The sequence below is a fragment of the Netta rufina genome, assembly GCF_964035555.1.
Source record: "Netta rufina genome assembly, chromosome: 4".
Classification (NCBI taxonomy): domain Eukaryota; kingdom Metazoa; phylum Chordata; class Aves; order Anseriformes; family Anatidae; genus Netta; species Netta rufina.
The window spans coordinates 75,861,669-75,880,136 of NC_140127.1; positions in this window are offsets into that span (position 1 = coordinate 75,861,669).

An 18,468-nucleotide genomic window follows, 5' to 3' on the forward strand; every position below is an offset into this window, starting at 1 on the left:
GTGAGATGTGCCCATGAGATTTCCACAAGGAACTGTCCTGGCATTCGGGGGACTGCCTCCTGCTCTGCTTTTTGGCTTTCTCTGATTGTCTGCTTTTCTTTCACTCAATCTAGTGAACGATTTATTTTTATTTTTTTTTTTTTTTCCCCAAGAACTACTAGAAAGCAGTCAGTCCTTAACCCTGGAGTCACCCCGACGCCGTGTCGACACGGCGGCGGCTGAAGCACATCTCGCACCTTCTCAGACACACCTCAGTTGCTTGGTTCCCTTCTAAATATTTCTTCACCGCTGCTCTCCCCGCCCTGCTGGGTGCACCCACGGAAAGCTGAGCCATGCCCAAGCAGGGCCGAGGGGACCTGGTGCTGAAGGAAACCGTTTTTCCTTGCCCAAAAACTTTTCCTTTATAGGAAGAAGTTGCAAGGGAAGGTGTGAGCTTGATGCAGTCCCCCTCTCCAGCTCTGTACCATTGAGATCTCAGGCCCCAAATCTTCTGGAAGGACGCAGGGTGGTTGGAGACAGCCCGGAGCTGGGCTGCGAGAGAGACCAGAGGGCTGGGAGCCACAGCCAAGGGAGGCAGATCAAAAGGCTCGCAGTTGTTTAGTTTAGGAAAACTTTGTAAGAGCCGACAAATATGTAACAGGCTTCTGCAGAGGGGAAGGGAATGAGCTGTTCTCCGTGCTCACCAGGAACAGGACAGGAGGTAATTGGCTTAAATTACATCCAGAGAGGTTGAAGGAACATTTTTCTACGGTGAGGACAGGCTTTTGTGCGGGGGGCTGCGGCGAGGCCACGTCTCCATCCCTGGAGGTTTGGGATGAGGGAGGACCAGGGTTTGTCGTCAGTGTTGGGGCTGCATGGGGACCCCTGTGTGGATCCAGGGTCAGCAAGGGCTGGGAGCCACGCTTGTGAACGCTGCTTCCAGGGGTTTATTTCTTGCTTAAACCCAGAGCTTTGCTGTGATCCTGTGGGTAAGCCAGCTGGGAACAGGGCTTCCTAAAGCAGTTTTGCTGCTGCAGGCAAAGTAATGTCATCACTCCCTCTTCCCTCGGGTCTCCCCCGTCACACATTTTTCTTTCCCAGTGCTAGGAACTAAGCATTTTACTGCAACCCTCGTGAAATCTGCAGCAGCTTGGGTGAGATTGCCTCTGAGGGCCTTCCAGCCTTATCCCCGTGATATAAATGAGGGTTTCTCCTGTCCCTGGCAAATAGGTTGCAGCTGGACACCAGGTGAGATTCATCTCCCTACACCTTAATTTAGAGGTGAAATTCAGCTGCAGACATCTTCTGAGTGCCGGTTTTAGAGACCTGGGGAGGCCTTGGTCTCTGGCTGCTGTTCCAGGAGGATGCGATCCTCAGGGGGTGCTGAGCTCCTTCCACTGGCTCTGTGTGGACCTCTCGGACGCTTGAAAGCTGGGTCTGGGTCACTGAAACTTGTCTTAAAGATCTCGTCTGTGCCCTCAAAGCAATGGAGAGCTTCCAGCTGAACTCATAGGTGTCCTCGTTGGCATGGGCTGAAGATCTTCATAGACTGAAATATCCCCGGAGGTACAACAGGGAGGAATTTGCTCTTACCTGCTGCACTGCCTAGGGATGTGCTTGCTCCTAAGGCAGCAGAAATTGAGCACGGGGCCTGGAGATCTCTCCCGGGTGTTACGTGGTACATGGAGAGCCACCACAAGGCTCATAGGCTTCCTGAGCAAGGTGGAGCAACGCTGGCATGGAGAGGTGCACCGGGCTCGGGGAGGCTGCTGGGGCTGCCAGAGTGCTCGTGAACACGGGGCTGAAGGTCAGCCTTGGTCAGAGAGCTACTCCCAGCTCTTTATGCATTGTCTACAAAGCAAATGCCTTGTTCAAACACGCTCCTCCATCGGCAAACAGGAAAAGAAAGGCAACAACATAATGCTGCGTGGGTCTGGGAGCGGAGAGCTGCGATGGCTGCGCGGAGCTGGGCTGGGAGGGCAGGCAGAAAACAAGGGCAGACCTGCAGTGGTGGCAATAGCTACGTGCTCTCTTATCTCCGTGTGCCATCCCTCCTTCCTTGTACAGCTGCAAAACCCCTTGTTTCTACACAAAGAGCCTGCGGAGCATCCTCTCTGCAGGACTCTGTGAAGCAGGGACACGCTGGAGCCAGCTCCGATTGCCAGGTGGATGAGCTGAGAGAGGGGAGGGTGGTGGCAATTCCCCGTTTCTGAAGCCCTGGTGGGGCTGTGAGCAGAGCCAGACACTTCTTCTTCCATGTGAGCCTTTCTGTGGGTCTGGGATATAGTGAGCTTCAAGCAAAGCTCTGGCTGAGGATGGCAGAGCATGGCTTAACGATGTCAGCCAGATAATTAGGCAGAAAAGGCAGAACGGTGAGCCAGGAAGGACAGATGTGATAACGTTCCCCTGGAGCAGGGGCTGGTCCTGGGGGCACCCAGCTGTACCCAGGCAGTATGAAAGGGGTCACCCTTCCCAGGCTCGTGCCTTGTGAGGGGCTTTGGACCACCCTGGGTGACAAGGGACAAAAAAAATTTGAGACGAGCACTCCCCAAACTGATGAAAACCAAACAACTCCCTCACTGCTCTCGGGAAGTTGATGCCTGTGCTATGAGGACCCTGAATCCTGCTTTTTCATCTAAATGTGGGGTTCTTTTCACCCATCTGTAGATCCCTGGTGTCTTTCTGGAGCTGAAGGACAAGAGCAGACTGGATCTCTTCCAGGTGACTTCTTGCTGGGGCACAGGTACTGCAGTCCCCTCTCACCCCTCCTGTCCCAGAGAGTACTGCCACGTTCCTCCCCTGCTCTTATCTTCATTTATTGCCTTCTTCTTTAAGAAGCCGCCTTCCTCTGCAAATAAAAAACATGAGGGGATTGAGGACAGACATCACAGAGTGCTGGGGGGACAGAGAGAAGGGAGCTGTGTCCCGATGTCTGCTTTCTCAGGCCAGTCCCTTGATCATCCAGCTCTTCACAAGGTCACAGTGCTAAAATGGATTTCCAGTGAACACATAGACACTGGGCAAAAATTATAGAGGTGGGAGATACCCGATGGAAGAGGCGATATCTCTGTAGGCACCGCAGTCTGGCTCTGGACCTCCATCCCCAAGGATGTCTTGAGACCTTAAACCCAGAGACATTGAAGATCAGGAAGGATCAAGTCATGGAAAATGTCTTAAAGTTCAACCTTTTGAACAAAAGGTGGTGCAAAAGGGTAGGATAAGTTTGGTGTCTGATGACTCTTAAAGGGTTGCTCTCTGCTTGCAAGGTATCACAAACTTTACAGAAGTCAAAGCAGTGACACTGGCTTGTGCCTGCTGACTCTCCAGGCAGGAGTTTGGATTAATGGCCACGTTATCCCATGCCCTTGCCTAAAAGCATCAAGCCAGCATCCATCCAGAGATGGATGAGATGGTGGATGGTGGGTGAGACGTAAAAAATGGTGATGTTGCCTCAGCAAGTCAATGATGTGTTTGCTTGGGAAGATGTCAGCACCGTCAGTCATCTTTCTCTTAGAAATAAGCTACGGGAATCAGAAAAGGGAGATAAAAGGGCTGTGTGGTCTCCTTTGGGGGAGAAATCAGGGTTGAGAAGAGACAAACAGGAGTGTGGCATGAAAAAAAAAATGTGCAAAGGATAAAGGGTTTAGTGAAGGGGTATTTGGGACTTGTAAAAATGGAAGGAGGCTCCAAGAAAGGAAGAGGTGAAGAAATTTCCAGGCTGACAAAGAAACCCTTGGTTATTGTTCAAAGTCTAAGTGGACAGTGGGGAGTGGTGCTGCTGGAAGCCACCACGGCTCACAATTGTCTCAGGGCTCAGAGAAGAACTGGGTGTCTCTTGGGGGGAGCAGGGACAGAGCTGGCGGAGCTGCTGGTGGCTTTCAGAAGGGTTTTGGAGAGCTGCTGGTGGGTTTCAGAAAGAGCACAAAGCCCAAACCTGAGGTCCCTGTTCGCTCTGTAGGTGACCGTCAGGACTTGGCTCCCAGGAGCATCCTTCATGGGGGGTGGCAGCAGACTGTCTGGTGACAGTCGTGTGACATCCCTGAGCCCAGCAGCAGTTATCTCATCTCCTCAGCACCCCAGTAAAGTTTTCAGAGGATCCTGAAGGGCCTGAGCATGTCAGCGTGTCCATGAGAGGAAAGTTTGGGCAGAGCAGGGTGCGTGTGAAGTGCCTCTCCCAAAATGATGCCCCTCTTCCAAAGAGGGCCTCTGAAAGGCTGCCCATGGGTGGTTACCTGAAGGCTGGTGATGGGGCTGAGCTCTCAAACCCAAAGTCCACGAGCACATCACCTTCTGCCTGTCTCATGGGGTTCACCTCCTCTTTCACCTGGCCCCGACGGCGTTTCCTTCACCCTCCCCTCCCTGCCCGCTGCTCGCCGGGAGCTCAACCTCTGCGAGGGGGCAGAGGTGGGGAAAGTCCCCCCGTGGCCAAAGTCCCCTTGGTTTTTCCCCTCTCTCAGGGCACAGACCATGGTGTGAAAGCCTCCCCCACCGCCCCGAGGGGCTCTCCAGCCCGCCCGCGGCTGGGCAAGCACACGGGGAAGCCGGGGAGAGGAACAGTAGCTTTTTCTCTTCCCGGCGACGCCGACGTGGTGATCAGAGGAGCTGGCCAGAGTCCTAATGAAGATAAATGAATATCCCCTCTCCTCCGCTCCTCCGGCTTTTATTGATGGGCTGCGGGGTGAAAGGCGAGAGCCTGAATGTTCATTTAAGCAGACGTCACGAGTTTCTTTGGAGGGGAAGGTGTAAGAAAAACCGCCTTGTGCTTGAAAGTTACTCCAAGATGAGCACGCTCAGCTTTACAAGCCTTTCTCCATTCCTTCCCCATCCATCACTTCCCGGGAGCCCTTTGTAAATGCAAATTGCACTTTGATAGGAATAATGCACTGAGCCTCTATTAGTGTCTGTGTAATGGAGAGGGCTATTTTAATGCAATCATTCTTCGAAGAAGCTCCTCTGTGCCTTATTTTAGGCTGTGTATCAAAAACCAATCTGAAAAACCCGCTCCTCCCCTGCTCCCTCCCGGCTCTGCCCTTCGCAGGCGCTGGGATACTTTTCATTTGGGGCTGGGGATTCGTGGGGCAGCCGGGGCATTTGGCCATGTGGATGAGAGCTCGGGTGGACAGCCCAGCCCCAGGACACGGCTGGGACACCGGGACCCCAGGCTGGTGACAGGGATGGTGACGATGGGACAACCTGCATCCCGCACCCCATGTGGGATGGGGAGAACCAGCTCAAATTTTAGGGTTAGGATCCGTCTCATCCCCCGGAGCTGCCTTATCCCCAGCATTCGTGGTGGGATGAGGAGGGTGGGTGATTTGCAGAGCAGCCCCTGCCACCCCGACGTGTTTCTGTGCTCCACAAACTGATTTTCTCACGTCCCAGGCTGATCTCTCCCTCCCAGGATGTGGAGCAGCAGCTCCGGCACTGAAATCAGTTTAAGCTGCTTAAAAAAAAATATATAAATAAAAAAATAAAAGAACGTTTTTAAAGCATTGAGATCCCCCTCCACACACACACACTTTGGGAGGTCAGAACAAAACTGCTTTGAACTGTTTAAAAACAAATCTGAGTCTTCATTCATCTTCATTAATGAGATATTTAACCAGTTCCTTTTAATAACTTCTTGGTGCATATGCCAAATGAAAAAAAAAAAAAAAAAAGAAAAAAGAAAAGAAAAAAAAACACAACAAAACAACAACACACAACAAACATACTTTGGAGTCATTTTCTGCTTTAAAGGCCATTATTTCGGGTGCATTTTCTCCTTAAAACGCCATTATGCTCCTAAATGTTGCTTTTTCCCCCCTCTTGCAGTGGTGTAGGGTCCTTCTCACACCCTCCACATTCACCACGATGGCTTGTTCCAGGGGCTGACCGCAGGGCAGGGAAGGGAGCTGGCTTTTGCCATCGCCCTGGGACATCCACAGAGCTGCCAGCAGGGTAGGAAAACCCCGTTGAGGTTTGGCTCTTGGGATCAGGTCCTCAGCCTCCTCCTACCTGCTCCGTGTGCTGGATTTTCTCCCCTTACTGGAAATCAGAGATCATCCACAGTGTGGATTTGATGGCCTTTCCCAAAGGACAGCTCCAAGATGTGCTCCTCGAGCACCTTCCCAGAGGAGACGAAATACTGCGCGCCGGTCTCAGCCCCGAGCGCGCCACAGAGCGGCTCTTCTGAACTCCGGGGTGGGGAGAGCCACTTTTTGGGGGTCCTCGACTCACAGCAAGAAAGATAGAGGGAGGGGAAACTCCTTTCATAAATCACACAACAAAGGGAGGAAACATAGAAAGCAGAGGGGATGCTTTCCAGTTTCTCGAGGAGCAGAAGAGGGATGGGGAAGGCAGCGTCGTTAAAGCGAAATCCCCGACTGGAATGACAAAAGGAAAAGAAATTAAAGCCAGATTTGTTCCCCTGGGCTGGAGGAAGGAGGATCCCTTTTGGTTTGTTCCTTCTTTCTTATTTCCTTTAAAGACAGGAGATCAATTGCGGGCCTTAATGAGAACCGTCTAGCGCGAGAGGTGGACAATGCGAAGCGGAGGACATCCCGGAGCCCTGGATTTTTTGCCACAGCTGCGAGCATCGGATCCATCCCTCCGTCCCCGTCCCTCCTAGCCCAGCTCAGGGCTGTGACTTCGTGCAGTGTGAGCATCTCATGGTGCTGGGGGCTGCCGGTGGCTCTCCTGGTCCCTCATCCCGGGGGTCACCGTGTCCATGGGTTTCCTCTGCACACCCAATTTGGGAGCCAGGGGTACAGACACAAGGTGCTTGGAGAATCGGGGTCCATCGGGGCTGCCGTGGTGGTGACAGCCCCGCTGAGCTGCCTGCAGCATCACTGCCCACCATCCGTCCTCCTTCTGGGCATCCCCACGTTTTAGTTGCTGTGATGCTGCACCGGGTTTTCCCCATGCCCAGGAGCTAAGGAGGACTCACAGGGACGCTACCAGGACGTCCCCATGGGGTGCTCCTCCTGTGGAGGCCATCCCAGAGAGCATCCCCTGGAGCCCCACGATGGAGATGGGGGATGCCCGCAGGGTGCACATGCAACAAACTGCCCTTTGCATGATAATCTCATGCCAAAACGCCCCATCTCCCCTAGGTTTTAAACCCCATCACCCACTGGAACAGTGCAAGGGTGATCCCCGATCATTTCCCCCCAGGAATGGCCACCCGGGAGCTGGGAGCGGGGACACGGCCATGCAGAGCAGAGCCTCCCCCATCGGCATCCCAGGGGATGCATCCTCTTTCAGGGCAAATCATTGTCCCTGTCACTCGATCGGTGTCGGGCCCAGCAGCATCCCTGGAGCTTCAGCAGCAGAGAGGGAGTTTTCGGGGCAGGTGAGGACGGCGAGGCGCGGAGCAGGGCTGCGGGAACAGCGCTGAGCTCGGCTGGGGACCTCTAATGAATGCAAATGAGCTTTTAGCTGCTGGGTCACTCGGCGGGGTTTTGTGCAAAGGTTTTGTGCTTCTAACCGTGACTGTTCACGTGCCCGGCGTGAATGGAGAGGGGCACGGCGGGGGCGGGAGGGCTGCGCAGGTGCCCGCTCGCACCGAAATGCTAACAGCTTCCTCCCTGTGCTGCCTGCCAGCTCCTGAGACCCGATACGGTTTCACCCAGGCCTCCAAAAGCCCTGTGCAAAGTTTTTTTTTTTTTTCCGGGGCCTCGTCACCCTGGATGCTTCGTACCTGCTCACAGCTTTGCTCGCTGGCATGCGAGCAGGAGGAGGGGAGAAAAAAGGAGGCAATGCCCCCCCTGCTCCTGAACCCCAGAGCCACCCGTCGGGGCACCCCCGCAGCTCCTGGGCACTGCTGAAGCTGCTGCTCTCTGTTCCATGGGTAAGTCCTCAGTATTTTATGCAGAAAAATCAGCTTTGCCTTCTCCAAAAAGCTGCATGTGGCTCAAAGTGGTTACGAATTGCTTTCCCTGATTTTTTAACTCAGAGTGTGGGTGGAATTTGGATTTAAGGCACATTTAAATTCTGCATGGCTAATAGGAACATCTCCCTGCAACTCAGCAATCCTAAATCCAGACACGGGAAACCCTTGGTTCAGAGGGAGGTGTCGATACCCTCAGAGCCAGCAATGCCCCACCTGGGCCACGAGTGATGCCCGATGTGTGCTGTGGGTGGAAGTGGGGTCATCGCAGTCCCCTTCCATCCAGATCAGGTTGGTGCTGCCTAAAAGGTGATGGATTTTTGCAAGAAAACGAGCAGAGCTGCTCTCAACTTCATCCAGTGTGTCCCTGAGGGAAGTGGGAAACTTCCCCAGACCAGAAATAGGAGTTCTGGAAAGCTGCTCTCTTCCTCTTCCCCTGGCCTCAAGCCTCTCACTGCTCCCTCTCCCACTTCTGGTCCTAGAGGATCAGAGGACAAAGTTGCCCCTTCCTCCTTTGCTGAAAAGCAGTGGGATGAAAATTAATGAATTCTGAGGAGGGAAAAAATCTGGTTTATAATTATTTTTTTCCTTTTGAAAAAAATTTTCGATCGTCTCTTGTGCCTGACGGGGATGCAGGCCTGGTGTTATTTGGCTACACCAGATGCCTGGAGCTCCCCATCCTGCTTTTTGGTGCCACCTCTTGTCCCCAGGGCTGGGGGAGCTCCAACCTTTGGGTTGTAGCACCATCCTGCACCCCTGCACATGCTTTGTGAGGGTTTTCACAAGGGCACCCTGGGTTTTCCCCCTAGGTACCCCCCCTTGGTGGCACCATCAGGTGCTTGGGAGCCCGGTGGTGACAGTGACCCTGCAGCGAAGGGGTGGCCCCATCCAGGGGCACTTTCCTTCATTTCAGGCTCCTTGGCCTGGAGAGATGCAAGTGCTGCAGGCAGGGAGTGTGTGGGGTCAGGGAGAGGATGTCCCTCACCCCAGGTGGGTGCCCAAAATGTTGGGTGCCCCAACCACCAGCTCTTGTGCCCCAAACAGCCCGGCCACCTGGCTGTGGGTGAGCTCTGCGATTGGAGCTGGCTGCTGTCGCTGGCTTTTTGAGCAAAAGGGAATAAAATAAAGAAAATAAAAGGCACAGAGGGGTATTTTTTCATTATTTTTATTTTATTTTATTTTTTTTTCTGGGGGCCCTTGGGATCACCTCGCCAGCAGCTCCAACATGGAGCTCTGGAGGGCACCGAGCCCTGCGCATTGACGTTTGGGGAGACGACAAGTCCCACGCCAAACTTCCTCTCATTTGCGGGTTGATGTTTTTCATTTGGGTCTTGTTTTGTTTTCTTTCTCTTCTTTTTCACCACCCTCTTCCCCATTTTGCCCGGCAGGGCTTGGTAAGTGCCCAGGTGTGGCTGGACGGAGCGGGCAGCAGGACAGCACCATGGGGACGTGGCCGCGCGGCTCCAGCCCTGCGCTGCCCGACAGCGAGGTTCCCACCACTCTCCTCCTCCGTATTTTGTTTGACTCTTTTTCAAAGGGCTTTGAATGAGTTTGGGAGAGGGGGCAGCAGCAGCAGCAGCAGCAGGGAAGGGAAAGAGGAATCTGGTGAAAGCCCAGGCGAGCCGTGCAAGCGGCTTGTGAAATGCCCTTCACGTGCGCCCGGCGTTTCCATCCAGGAAGACGTGGGCTCGGTCAGAGGTTTCTGAGCAAACTTTAAATTCTTCCCACTCCGCTGCAGCAGCGCGTCCTTGAAGTTGCCTCTCCAGCAGTGTTTTGTATTAAAAGGTCTGGGATATAAATAGTTTTTTTTTCAGCAGCATCTTCAAAGTCTCATCGCTTTAAAATATATACATGCACACATGTACCCCTCCCTCCTCCCGGCCGGTCCCTGTCTCGGATTACGCTGGCATTTTCTCTGGAGATGAATGGAGAGACTTCAACGTAGTTTATTTTCCTTCAGAGCAGGGTAAGATGTTTCTCGTTATGCCTTTTTAATTCTCTAAAAGGCTGCATGGCATGTAGAATAATAGTGGCTGTATTCTTGCAATGATGCAAAAATCCTTCGCAGCCCACCCTTTCTAGTAATTATCTGCTGCTCGCATAGAGCAAGGCCGGGGGAAAGCCAGATGGTTTTCAAACAGGGCTGAGATTTAGGAGGACGGTTGTGCTGGTAGCAGAATGAAGAGGAAGTTTTTAGGAAAAAAAAAAAAAAAAAAAAGAGAGAGAATAAATACCATCAAGGACTGGTGGGATTGTTTTTCGGAAAGGCATCTGAACCGTATTTTTAGGGCAGAGATACTAGAAAGGAAGATAAAATGGGAAGCAACCCTGAAAGCAAGGAAGAAAAAAAAATAAAAGGGGAGGACACCCAGGAAAGGATCTCTCAGTAAAAATTTCAAACCGAGAAACATCGAGGAAAGGCCCTGGCTACCTGAGATGATTAACAATGTGCAGATAATGCTGCCAGCTTGCAGGGGAAGACAGTCACATCCCGTATTTGACCCAGCTCAAATCTTTCTATTTTTGCAAGCAGGCAGAGAAAACCTGCAAAATGCTCCTAAAAGAGCATGAGAAACCCAAACCTGCCTGTGTACAGCCCTGGAGCTGAGGGGCAGCGGGGTTCCCATAGGGATACCTGTGGGGTCTTGGGATCTGGGATGCTTCCCAAGTCAAGGGGCGGTTGGTTTAGAAAAGGGGAGGCAGGAACGAGACAGCTTCAGCCGGGAGAAAGGGGCAGGGAGGGGTGGAAAATGCTGCCGAGATGCAGGGCTGCACCTGCGAGCAGAAACTTGGGCATGGATGGACAGATGGGACACAAACAGAGCCGGACACCACGCTTCTCCCTTCATAGTATGTAAAAGAGGAGTTTGATTTTTTATTATGTATATATATTTTTTTGTGTGTGTGTATCTCTGTAGCCACCACCTATAATAAAGCCTGGAGCCGGACCAAGCTGCGTGCCTTTTCCTTGGGAGACCACGTATGCACAAAAAGGGGAATATCAAAATGATCTCGCTTCTGTCTCTCTCCGGTCTCATACGGAACAAAGGGCGGATGGGAACAAGAAAGGAAGGAAAAAAGCATCACCTGTTCCCATACAGTCTTAGCGAGATCGCAGTCATTATCTCGGCAGCCTCACATTTCTAAAGGGGCTTCATTTTTCTTTTAAACACTGGCATCTTGTTAAAAACGAGAGGAGAAATCACCGATTTGCCCAGTTCCCCCCAAAGCAACCGGCGCTGCCTTGCCTTTCCCCGCAGCCCTGACTTTAACACCTGGGAAAAGAAAGTGGAAAGGAAACCAAAGCCGCTAGCCACCAAAACACAAATAAAGCTGCTGCGGCCGAAAGGCCCCCAACCCTGGCTTTTCTCGATGGCGTTTCTCCATCTGACAAAAGCCTTTGGTTTTCTGTCATTCTTTTCATTTCCTTGATGGCTCCCCAATTGTCAGGCCTTCAAGAAAATGCACTTTAGCTCTTTGTCACCAAATGTAATTTGATAAACTCTTTGCAGAAACATTCTGGTTTCGGAGGCTTTTCAAAAAAAAAAAAAAAAGGAAAAGAAAAAAAAAAAAAAACAACAAGAAAAAAAGAGAGAAAAAAAAAAAAGAAACAAACCACGAGCTGCTCCTGCAAGGGGCAGACGATATTTGAGAGCCTATTTGAGCATTTTTTTTTTTTTCAATGAGTGTTTTGCGGCAAAGCGAGAGGAAAAAGCGGGGCGGAGGGGTCCCAGGCGGGCTTTTTTTTTTTTTTTTTTGGGGGGGGGGGAGCACGGAGGAAGCTTTACATTGTCATCCTTCCTAAATGCTTATGAATACCGATTTTCAGGCAGCACCCTGTGGGCGGGGACCACCCCAGCTTTCAGGCTATAAAGCACTGCGGGTCGCCCCAGCGTGGGGAGCGCTCGGTGGGACAGCCAGGCTGGGGAGGGAGGGGGCTGGCGGCACCCCAAGTCCAGCGGGGCGTCGAGGTTTGGTAAGTGGCGGCGATGTCCCACTTCTTGGTCCTTTTCCCTTCTTTTTGTGGTTTTTGCCCCACTGGGGACCCCTGGGTGCCGGGTTGTGGGTGTGGGTGGTGGGCGTTGGGGAGCAGCCCCCGTCCCTCCCCACCAGCGCGCCCCCGCCGCCTCTCCCCTCCTTTTCCCCACCCGCCTCCGCCAAGGGATTTCGTTGTTGTTTTGTTTCATCCGAGGGGTGAAAAAGCCGGTGATGACAACTTATAAATTTCATCGCGGGGCTTTAAAGGCGCCTGGTTAAAAAGCGAAGCAAAACAAAGCGCCGAGCCCCAAGCGGGGGCCTGCTCCCAGGTGGGGGGGTTGCTGCACGCGCTCTGCCAGCCGCTGGGACCCCGCGGGGCTCCCCGGCGAGTTTGGCTGAAAACGTTGCGAAAATGGGCAAGAAGCTGGTTGGAAAAATTAAATTGTAGATTTGGTCAATTTTTTTCTTTTTTTTTTTTTTTTTTTTTGATTCATAGCCTGGCAAGGCCGCTGGTTAAATCAGCAATGAGCTGGAGGTGTGACTGCTCTGAAATGTAAAGCTTCCATACGTTGTGCTGCACTCCTAGGGGCACCGGGGGGATCGCACGGCGGCCCCCGTGTTTTATTCGCCATACAGGTGGTTCAGTGTTTAGAAAGTACGTGGCGATCCGTAGCATAAAAGTTATAAAATCAGCCATAAAAGGGTTGTCAGAGCAAAGAATATTAATGCCTGCAAGAAAGACAAACCATGGTCGGACTGAAAAGACGTAGCGACATGAAATCCATTCGCAGCGCGGTGTTAGCAGGGAGTCCTGGATCAAAAATCAACACCATTTGGGTCAATCTAAAGCAAATACAAGTAGTGTCACACTCCGGTGCATGTTGTAGTGAAACCAGTCTTTGGATGGGACATGGAAAATCAGAAATCGCACTTGTGCCTTTGCAATTCCTCCCAATTCCCCTCTTGGTGGGTTTTGCCTGCGCGCCAGCTGAAACACGGACAGAAGCGATCGGTGTGCTAGAGAAAGAGACAGGAGATGAGACAGAATTAAACAGAGAGGAAGATAAAAGGTGATTTCAGAATGAGCTGCTCGCTTAGAAAAGAAAAACAAAGCAAGGAGTTACCTAGGAGTGCCTGCGGGATTATTTCAGGGCATCTGCTGCCGGTGCGGCTGGGGCGGGTGCGCTCGCTCTGCCCGCAACCCAGGGCAAGGGTCACGGGTGTGGGGTGAGGGTCAGGAGCCTCGCTTCGTCCTGCCGTGCCCGAGGAGCTGGAGTGACCCCGAAAGGCCGAGCAACCCCACTTTCACTGCTGGTGAGCCTTTGCAAGTCGCTCAGCCCAGCATTTAACCTAGGGGACTCTCTGCTGCTCTCTCCAGCCGAAACGTAACAGTGCTGGGGTTTGTCTGGGGCTGCAGGGAGAGGAGAGCATCGCTCCTTCTGGTGAAGCCAAAAGCCTGGAGGCTTGGAAGGGAGAGAAATTCGCTGCTCAGAGCTGCAGCTGTCAGGAGTGGAGCCGGGGAGGGTTGGGCCCAGCTTCGCCAAAGTTTTCTGCTTTTCCCCGGCAGGGAAAGAAGCAGGAAAAGTTCAGGATCTCGTTCATGTTGCAAAACCAGGCTTTGGGATGGGGGAATTTTTGGAAGGAGGGGGTTTTGGACACCCCTAAGCCTTAGCTTGGTAGCCCTGAGCCTCCTGGTGCTGCTGGCCTCAAGGCTCAGGGCTCAGCCCGGCAGAGCAGCAGCCAACACCGCGGTGCTCCCTCGGGCTGCGTTTCCCAGCCCCCTGCCTGGCGGTGTCTGCACCCTCTCCTCCCCATCAAAAATTGCTCCCCATTTGCCCTTTCCATCCCGTTCGCAATTCCATGGGTTTTTGCCTTTATTTGTTGATGACACTAAATTTATCCGGGTGGTGGTTGAAGTGTCCGAGGCAGGAGAGCTGCAGGCTGCACCCTGGGGACCTGGTGCTGGCTCCGCTGCTGGCGCTGGGAGCATTGTTTTCCCTCTGGACTCTTAGGGTTTTATCTCCAGAGGGGTGGGAATTCTGGAAACAAACAAACAAACAAACAAGAAAAAAACCCCAAGCAGCCAATTTTTTGGTAGGCTTTTCCCTTGAATTTCCACAAGAGGGAAAAGGGACAGATTCTCATGAGAATACATCGTGCCGGTGGCTGCTTTCTGTCCCTCTGCCAGCCCCGCAAAAAAGTCATTTTCACATTTCTGGACACGAGCTGTGCTCACACACACCGAGCAGCTCCGGGGGTGACTTTTCCCTGGGAAAAGGGAAGAGGAGAGCAGGGAAGAATAGGGCTCCTTCTGAGACGGCTGATCCTGTGCTCAGCCCCACTGTTTGGGGGTTCCTGGGGTGTTTTCAGCAGCAGGTGCTGATGGTAGGGTTGAAAAAAAAAGTTGGGGGATTTGGGGGATTTGCTGTGCTAAAATAATTCTTGGGAGTTTTCAGCCCTGGCCCAGATCTGGTGCTGAGCCTGGTGTCACAGAGCCAGGGGGACAAATTGCGTCCCCTCCACTCTGAGCTGGGGGCAGTATTGGGGGAGCTGAGCTCTTTTTCCCCCAGTTTCTCTTCGGGGTGGGGGGATCTGAGCCCTATGGGGTGCACAGCTGCCTTTGGGGGGGCCAGGGCTCAGTGAGCTCCCCAGTTAGCAGCTGGGCAGGGAGCACAGCGGGGTGCAGGAGGAAGAATCTGGGGACGGTGCATTTGGGGAAGGCACATGGGAAAGTGTTTGGGAAGGGTTTTTTGGGGAAGGCGCATGGAAAAATGTTTGGGAAGGTGTTTGGGAAGGTGCTGGGAAGGTGTTTGGGGAAGATATTTAGGGAAGCTGTTTTGGGACATCACTCCTGGGCAGCATTTCGGGGCAGCATTTTGGGGAGATGCTTCGGGGAGGAATTTTGGGGAAGGCGCTTCGGGCAGGGGCTGCGGCACCTTGCGGGCAGCAGCCCTGACCTGGCCGGGAGGTGATGGTTTTGGGGGGGTGTGGGGGGGTTCAGCTTCGACCCCCGTAGCCCCCCCCCTCCGGTTTCGGTGGCCACCTGCGCGGCGCCGCCTGCAGTGCCGGCAGCGGCCACCGGGTGGGGCGGCAGGGCAAAGAGTGAGCGCGGCGCCGGGGGGGCGCCGGCACCGGGATGCACCGGGGGGGGGGGGTTGGAGGAAGAAGAGGAGGAGGAGGAAGAGGAGGATGGGGGGGGGGAGCAGCCCTGCAAGGGGTGTATGGGGAGAAGGGGCCCGGCGCGCCCTGGTGTGTGCTGGAGGTGTTTTGGAGAGGGTTGTGGGGGGGGGTCCCCGGTGGTTGGGATGCGCGGGGGGGGTCCCTGCATCGGGGTGCAGCGGTGTGAGGCGGGGGGGGAGGGATGGTCGTGGAGAGGGACACGCGGGGGGGGGCCACACGGGGATGCGTGGGGTGTTTGGCACCGGTTCCGTGCGCCGGGATGCGGGGGGGAAAGGTGGGGGGGGGTGGGCTCAGCACCGAGACCACCGAGCCCCCCCCCCCCATCGCACTGTGCCCACGGGAGCGCCCGGGGGTGCCCAAGGATTCAGGGAGCATGGGGAGGGGGGGGGCACGCTGCGCCCACCCTCCGGGACCCTTTGGGGAGGGGGCTCCGGTGCCGGCTCCCCCCGGGGTCACCTCAAAACAAGGCTCGGGGGGGGGGTCCTGTCCGCCCCCCAGGCTCCCCAGGACCAGGAGCGGCGTGGGGGGGGGGCTCAGCCCCTCATTCCCACCGGGCACCAGACTCAAACCAGCTGGGGAGGCTACGGGGGGACGCGGTGGGGGGGGGTTGAGTGAGTGGGGGGGGGGGTGGCGAAGGAGCGCGGGGGGGGGGGGGAACTCAATGAACTTTTGTTTTTCCTGTAATCTGAAGCAAATGCTTTGCAAAAGTGCCTGTAACCAGGCAGCCCGGATACCTGCCTCTGCCTCCATCGCTGCTGGGGCTGCTGGGGGGGGTCCGGGGGGGGGGGGGTCCGGGGAGGGGGCGCAGGGCGGCAGCCTCCTGGGCAAGGCTTGGAAGCACCGCGGGGAGACAGCGGGACCCCCAGCCCTGAGCCTTGTGTCCTGGGAAGGTGGTGGTGGGGGCGGGCAGAAGAGTGGTTGTGCCCCCCCCCCCCGAGACATAGGGGTGAGGGGTGGAATAGGGCAAAGGCGAAAAAAAATGTCTCGTGGGGGCAGAGGGTGAATAAATGGCAAGTTACTGGGAGCAAATAAGCGGAGGAGGAATTATTGCAAGGGGGTGAATAATTGGGGGGGGGGGCATTTCAAAGAGGTGAATAATTGGGGGGGGGGCACTGCAAAGGGCAAGGCAGGGCGGGGGTAAAGCACTCCGGGGGCAAATCGGCCAAGGGGGAAATCACTGCAAGCGGGGAGGGGATGGGGGCAGCATGGAGGGCAGGGAAACGGGGGGGGGGTCATTGTGGGGGGGCAAACCGCTGCAAGGAGCCAGCCATGGGAGAGGAGAGAGTCCCTAAAAGGAGGGAGGGGTACTGGGGGGGCAAATTAGTGTGGGGGTAAATGATGGAAAAGGGAAAATTATCGGGGGTGAATCCTGGGGGGCATCACTGCCAGGGGGAAGTCCCGGGGGGGGGAATTCTCGAGGGGGGGAAATTGCTGGAGGGATTGTTATGGGGTGAGCTTTGGGGGGATCGCTGGAAGGGGGAAATCCTTGGGGGGGCAAGACTTGGGAGGGGGGATCCTTGCAAGGGGAAATCATTAGGGTTTTACACCGGGGGGGGCATTGCGTGGGAGAAATATTGGGGTTAACTGTGGGGTGGAGGAGGGGGGGACCACCAGGAGTCGGGCATTGGGGTGATATTGCAAGGGGGGGGTGTGACCCCTAAGGGGTAAATCTTGGGGCGGGGGGATTGCAAGCAGAGACTCATTAGGTGGGGGAGCAAATCTTGGGGGGGTAAATCCCAGGGTGGGGGGGCAAATCTTGGGGTAGGGTAAATCTTGGGTCAAGGGGGTTGCAAGGAGAGCCTCATTAAGTGTGGGGGAGACAAATCTTGGGGGATAAATCTTGGGGTCGGGGGGTAAATCTTGGGGTGAGGGGGTTGCAAGGAGAGACTCATTAAGGGAGGGGGACTTCATTGGGGGGGACTCATTAAGGGGGGGAACTTGGGGTGGGGTAAAACTTGGGGTGGGGTAAATTTGGGGGTGAGGGGCTTGCAAGGAGGGACTCTTGAAGTCGGGGGGGGGGGCAAATCTTGGGGTGGGGTAAATTTTGGGGTGAGGGCGTTGCAAGGAGGGACTCATGAAGTGGGGGGGACAAATCTTGGGATGGGGTAAATCTTGGGGTGGGGTAAATTTGGGGCTGAGGGGCTTGCGAGGAGGCCCTCACTAGGGGTTAAGCATCTTGTTGGGGGGGGGGGGGGGGCTGGCTAAAATCCTTGGGGTGGGGGGGGGGGCGCCGGGCTGAGCCGCGCTGCGCTCGTCTCTCCGCAGGCCGAAGGTGCGGACGGCGGCGGCGGCGGCGGCGGCGGCTGCCGGAGGAGAAGGAGGAGGAGGAGGCGAAGGAGGAGAAGAGGAGGAGGAGGAGGAGGAGGAGGAGGAGGGAGGCCGAGGAGCTCGGCGTGACCGTGCTGCGGGCGGCGGGCCAGGGCTCGCACGCTCCAGCGCCGCGTCCGCCCGGCTCGGCCCGCCTCCCCCGGAGCCCTCTGAAGTGAGGGTGGGTGTGCGGGGGAGCAGCCGGGGCTGGCGGCGAGCCCAGCCCGGCTTCCCCGCCTCTATATAAACACACATTGACTTTCTGTTACCCGAACTCACATCGCGAGGGGCTATACCGAGGCAGCCCTGCCTCCTCCTCTTAAACCAGGAGTCTTGTGAAAAGTCTGGGGCTAACAAATAACCGGCGCGCATATATATATATATATATATATATATATATATATATATATACACATATATATTTATATATATATTTATGGAGATATATTTATGTGGAGGGAGATAGAGATATAAACCGATCTGTCTCGCTCCCTGTGTATAGATACATATATAGAGCTATTTAATTCTTCCATCTCTCCAGGTCTTTGCTGACTTATTTTAAGATTTTTTTTTCAGTATTTTTTAAAATCTCGCTCCTTTTTTTTTTTTTCTTTCTTTTTTTTTTTTTTTTTTTTTTTTTTTTTGCTCCTTCTGGTGTGTGTGGCTTGCCTTGAAAGCGAGCGAGAGCCAGAGCATCTGCATTTGGACTTTTTGGGGGTCTTTTTTTTTTTTTCACTCCGGGGTTTTCCTTTTTAATTTTTTTTTTTTTCTCGCGTTTTTAGCTACTCAGTGCCCCCACGCCCCTCTTTTGGGGGCTTTTCTGTAGCCTTTTTCTTTTTTCCTCTCTTTCAGTGTTGGTGTGTTTTTCTTTTTTTTTTTTTTTCCCTTTTTTTTTTTTCGCCTGTGTCACTCTGTCAAGTTTATTCCAAACAAGAACAAAGTTTTCAGAGAGGGACAGAGGAGAAACTGCTTTTTTTTGCCCCTTTTCAATTTTTCCTTGCCCTTTTTTTTTTTCCCTCCTTCTTTTTTTTATTTTTTTTCTTTTTTCCTGCTGTTTTTCTAACCTGCCGGCGGAGAGGGGGGCGAGCGCAGCCCCCCCGCCCCAGGACCCCCCAGGCAGGGTCAGTGTGCGCTCCGCAATCGCCCTCTTTTCG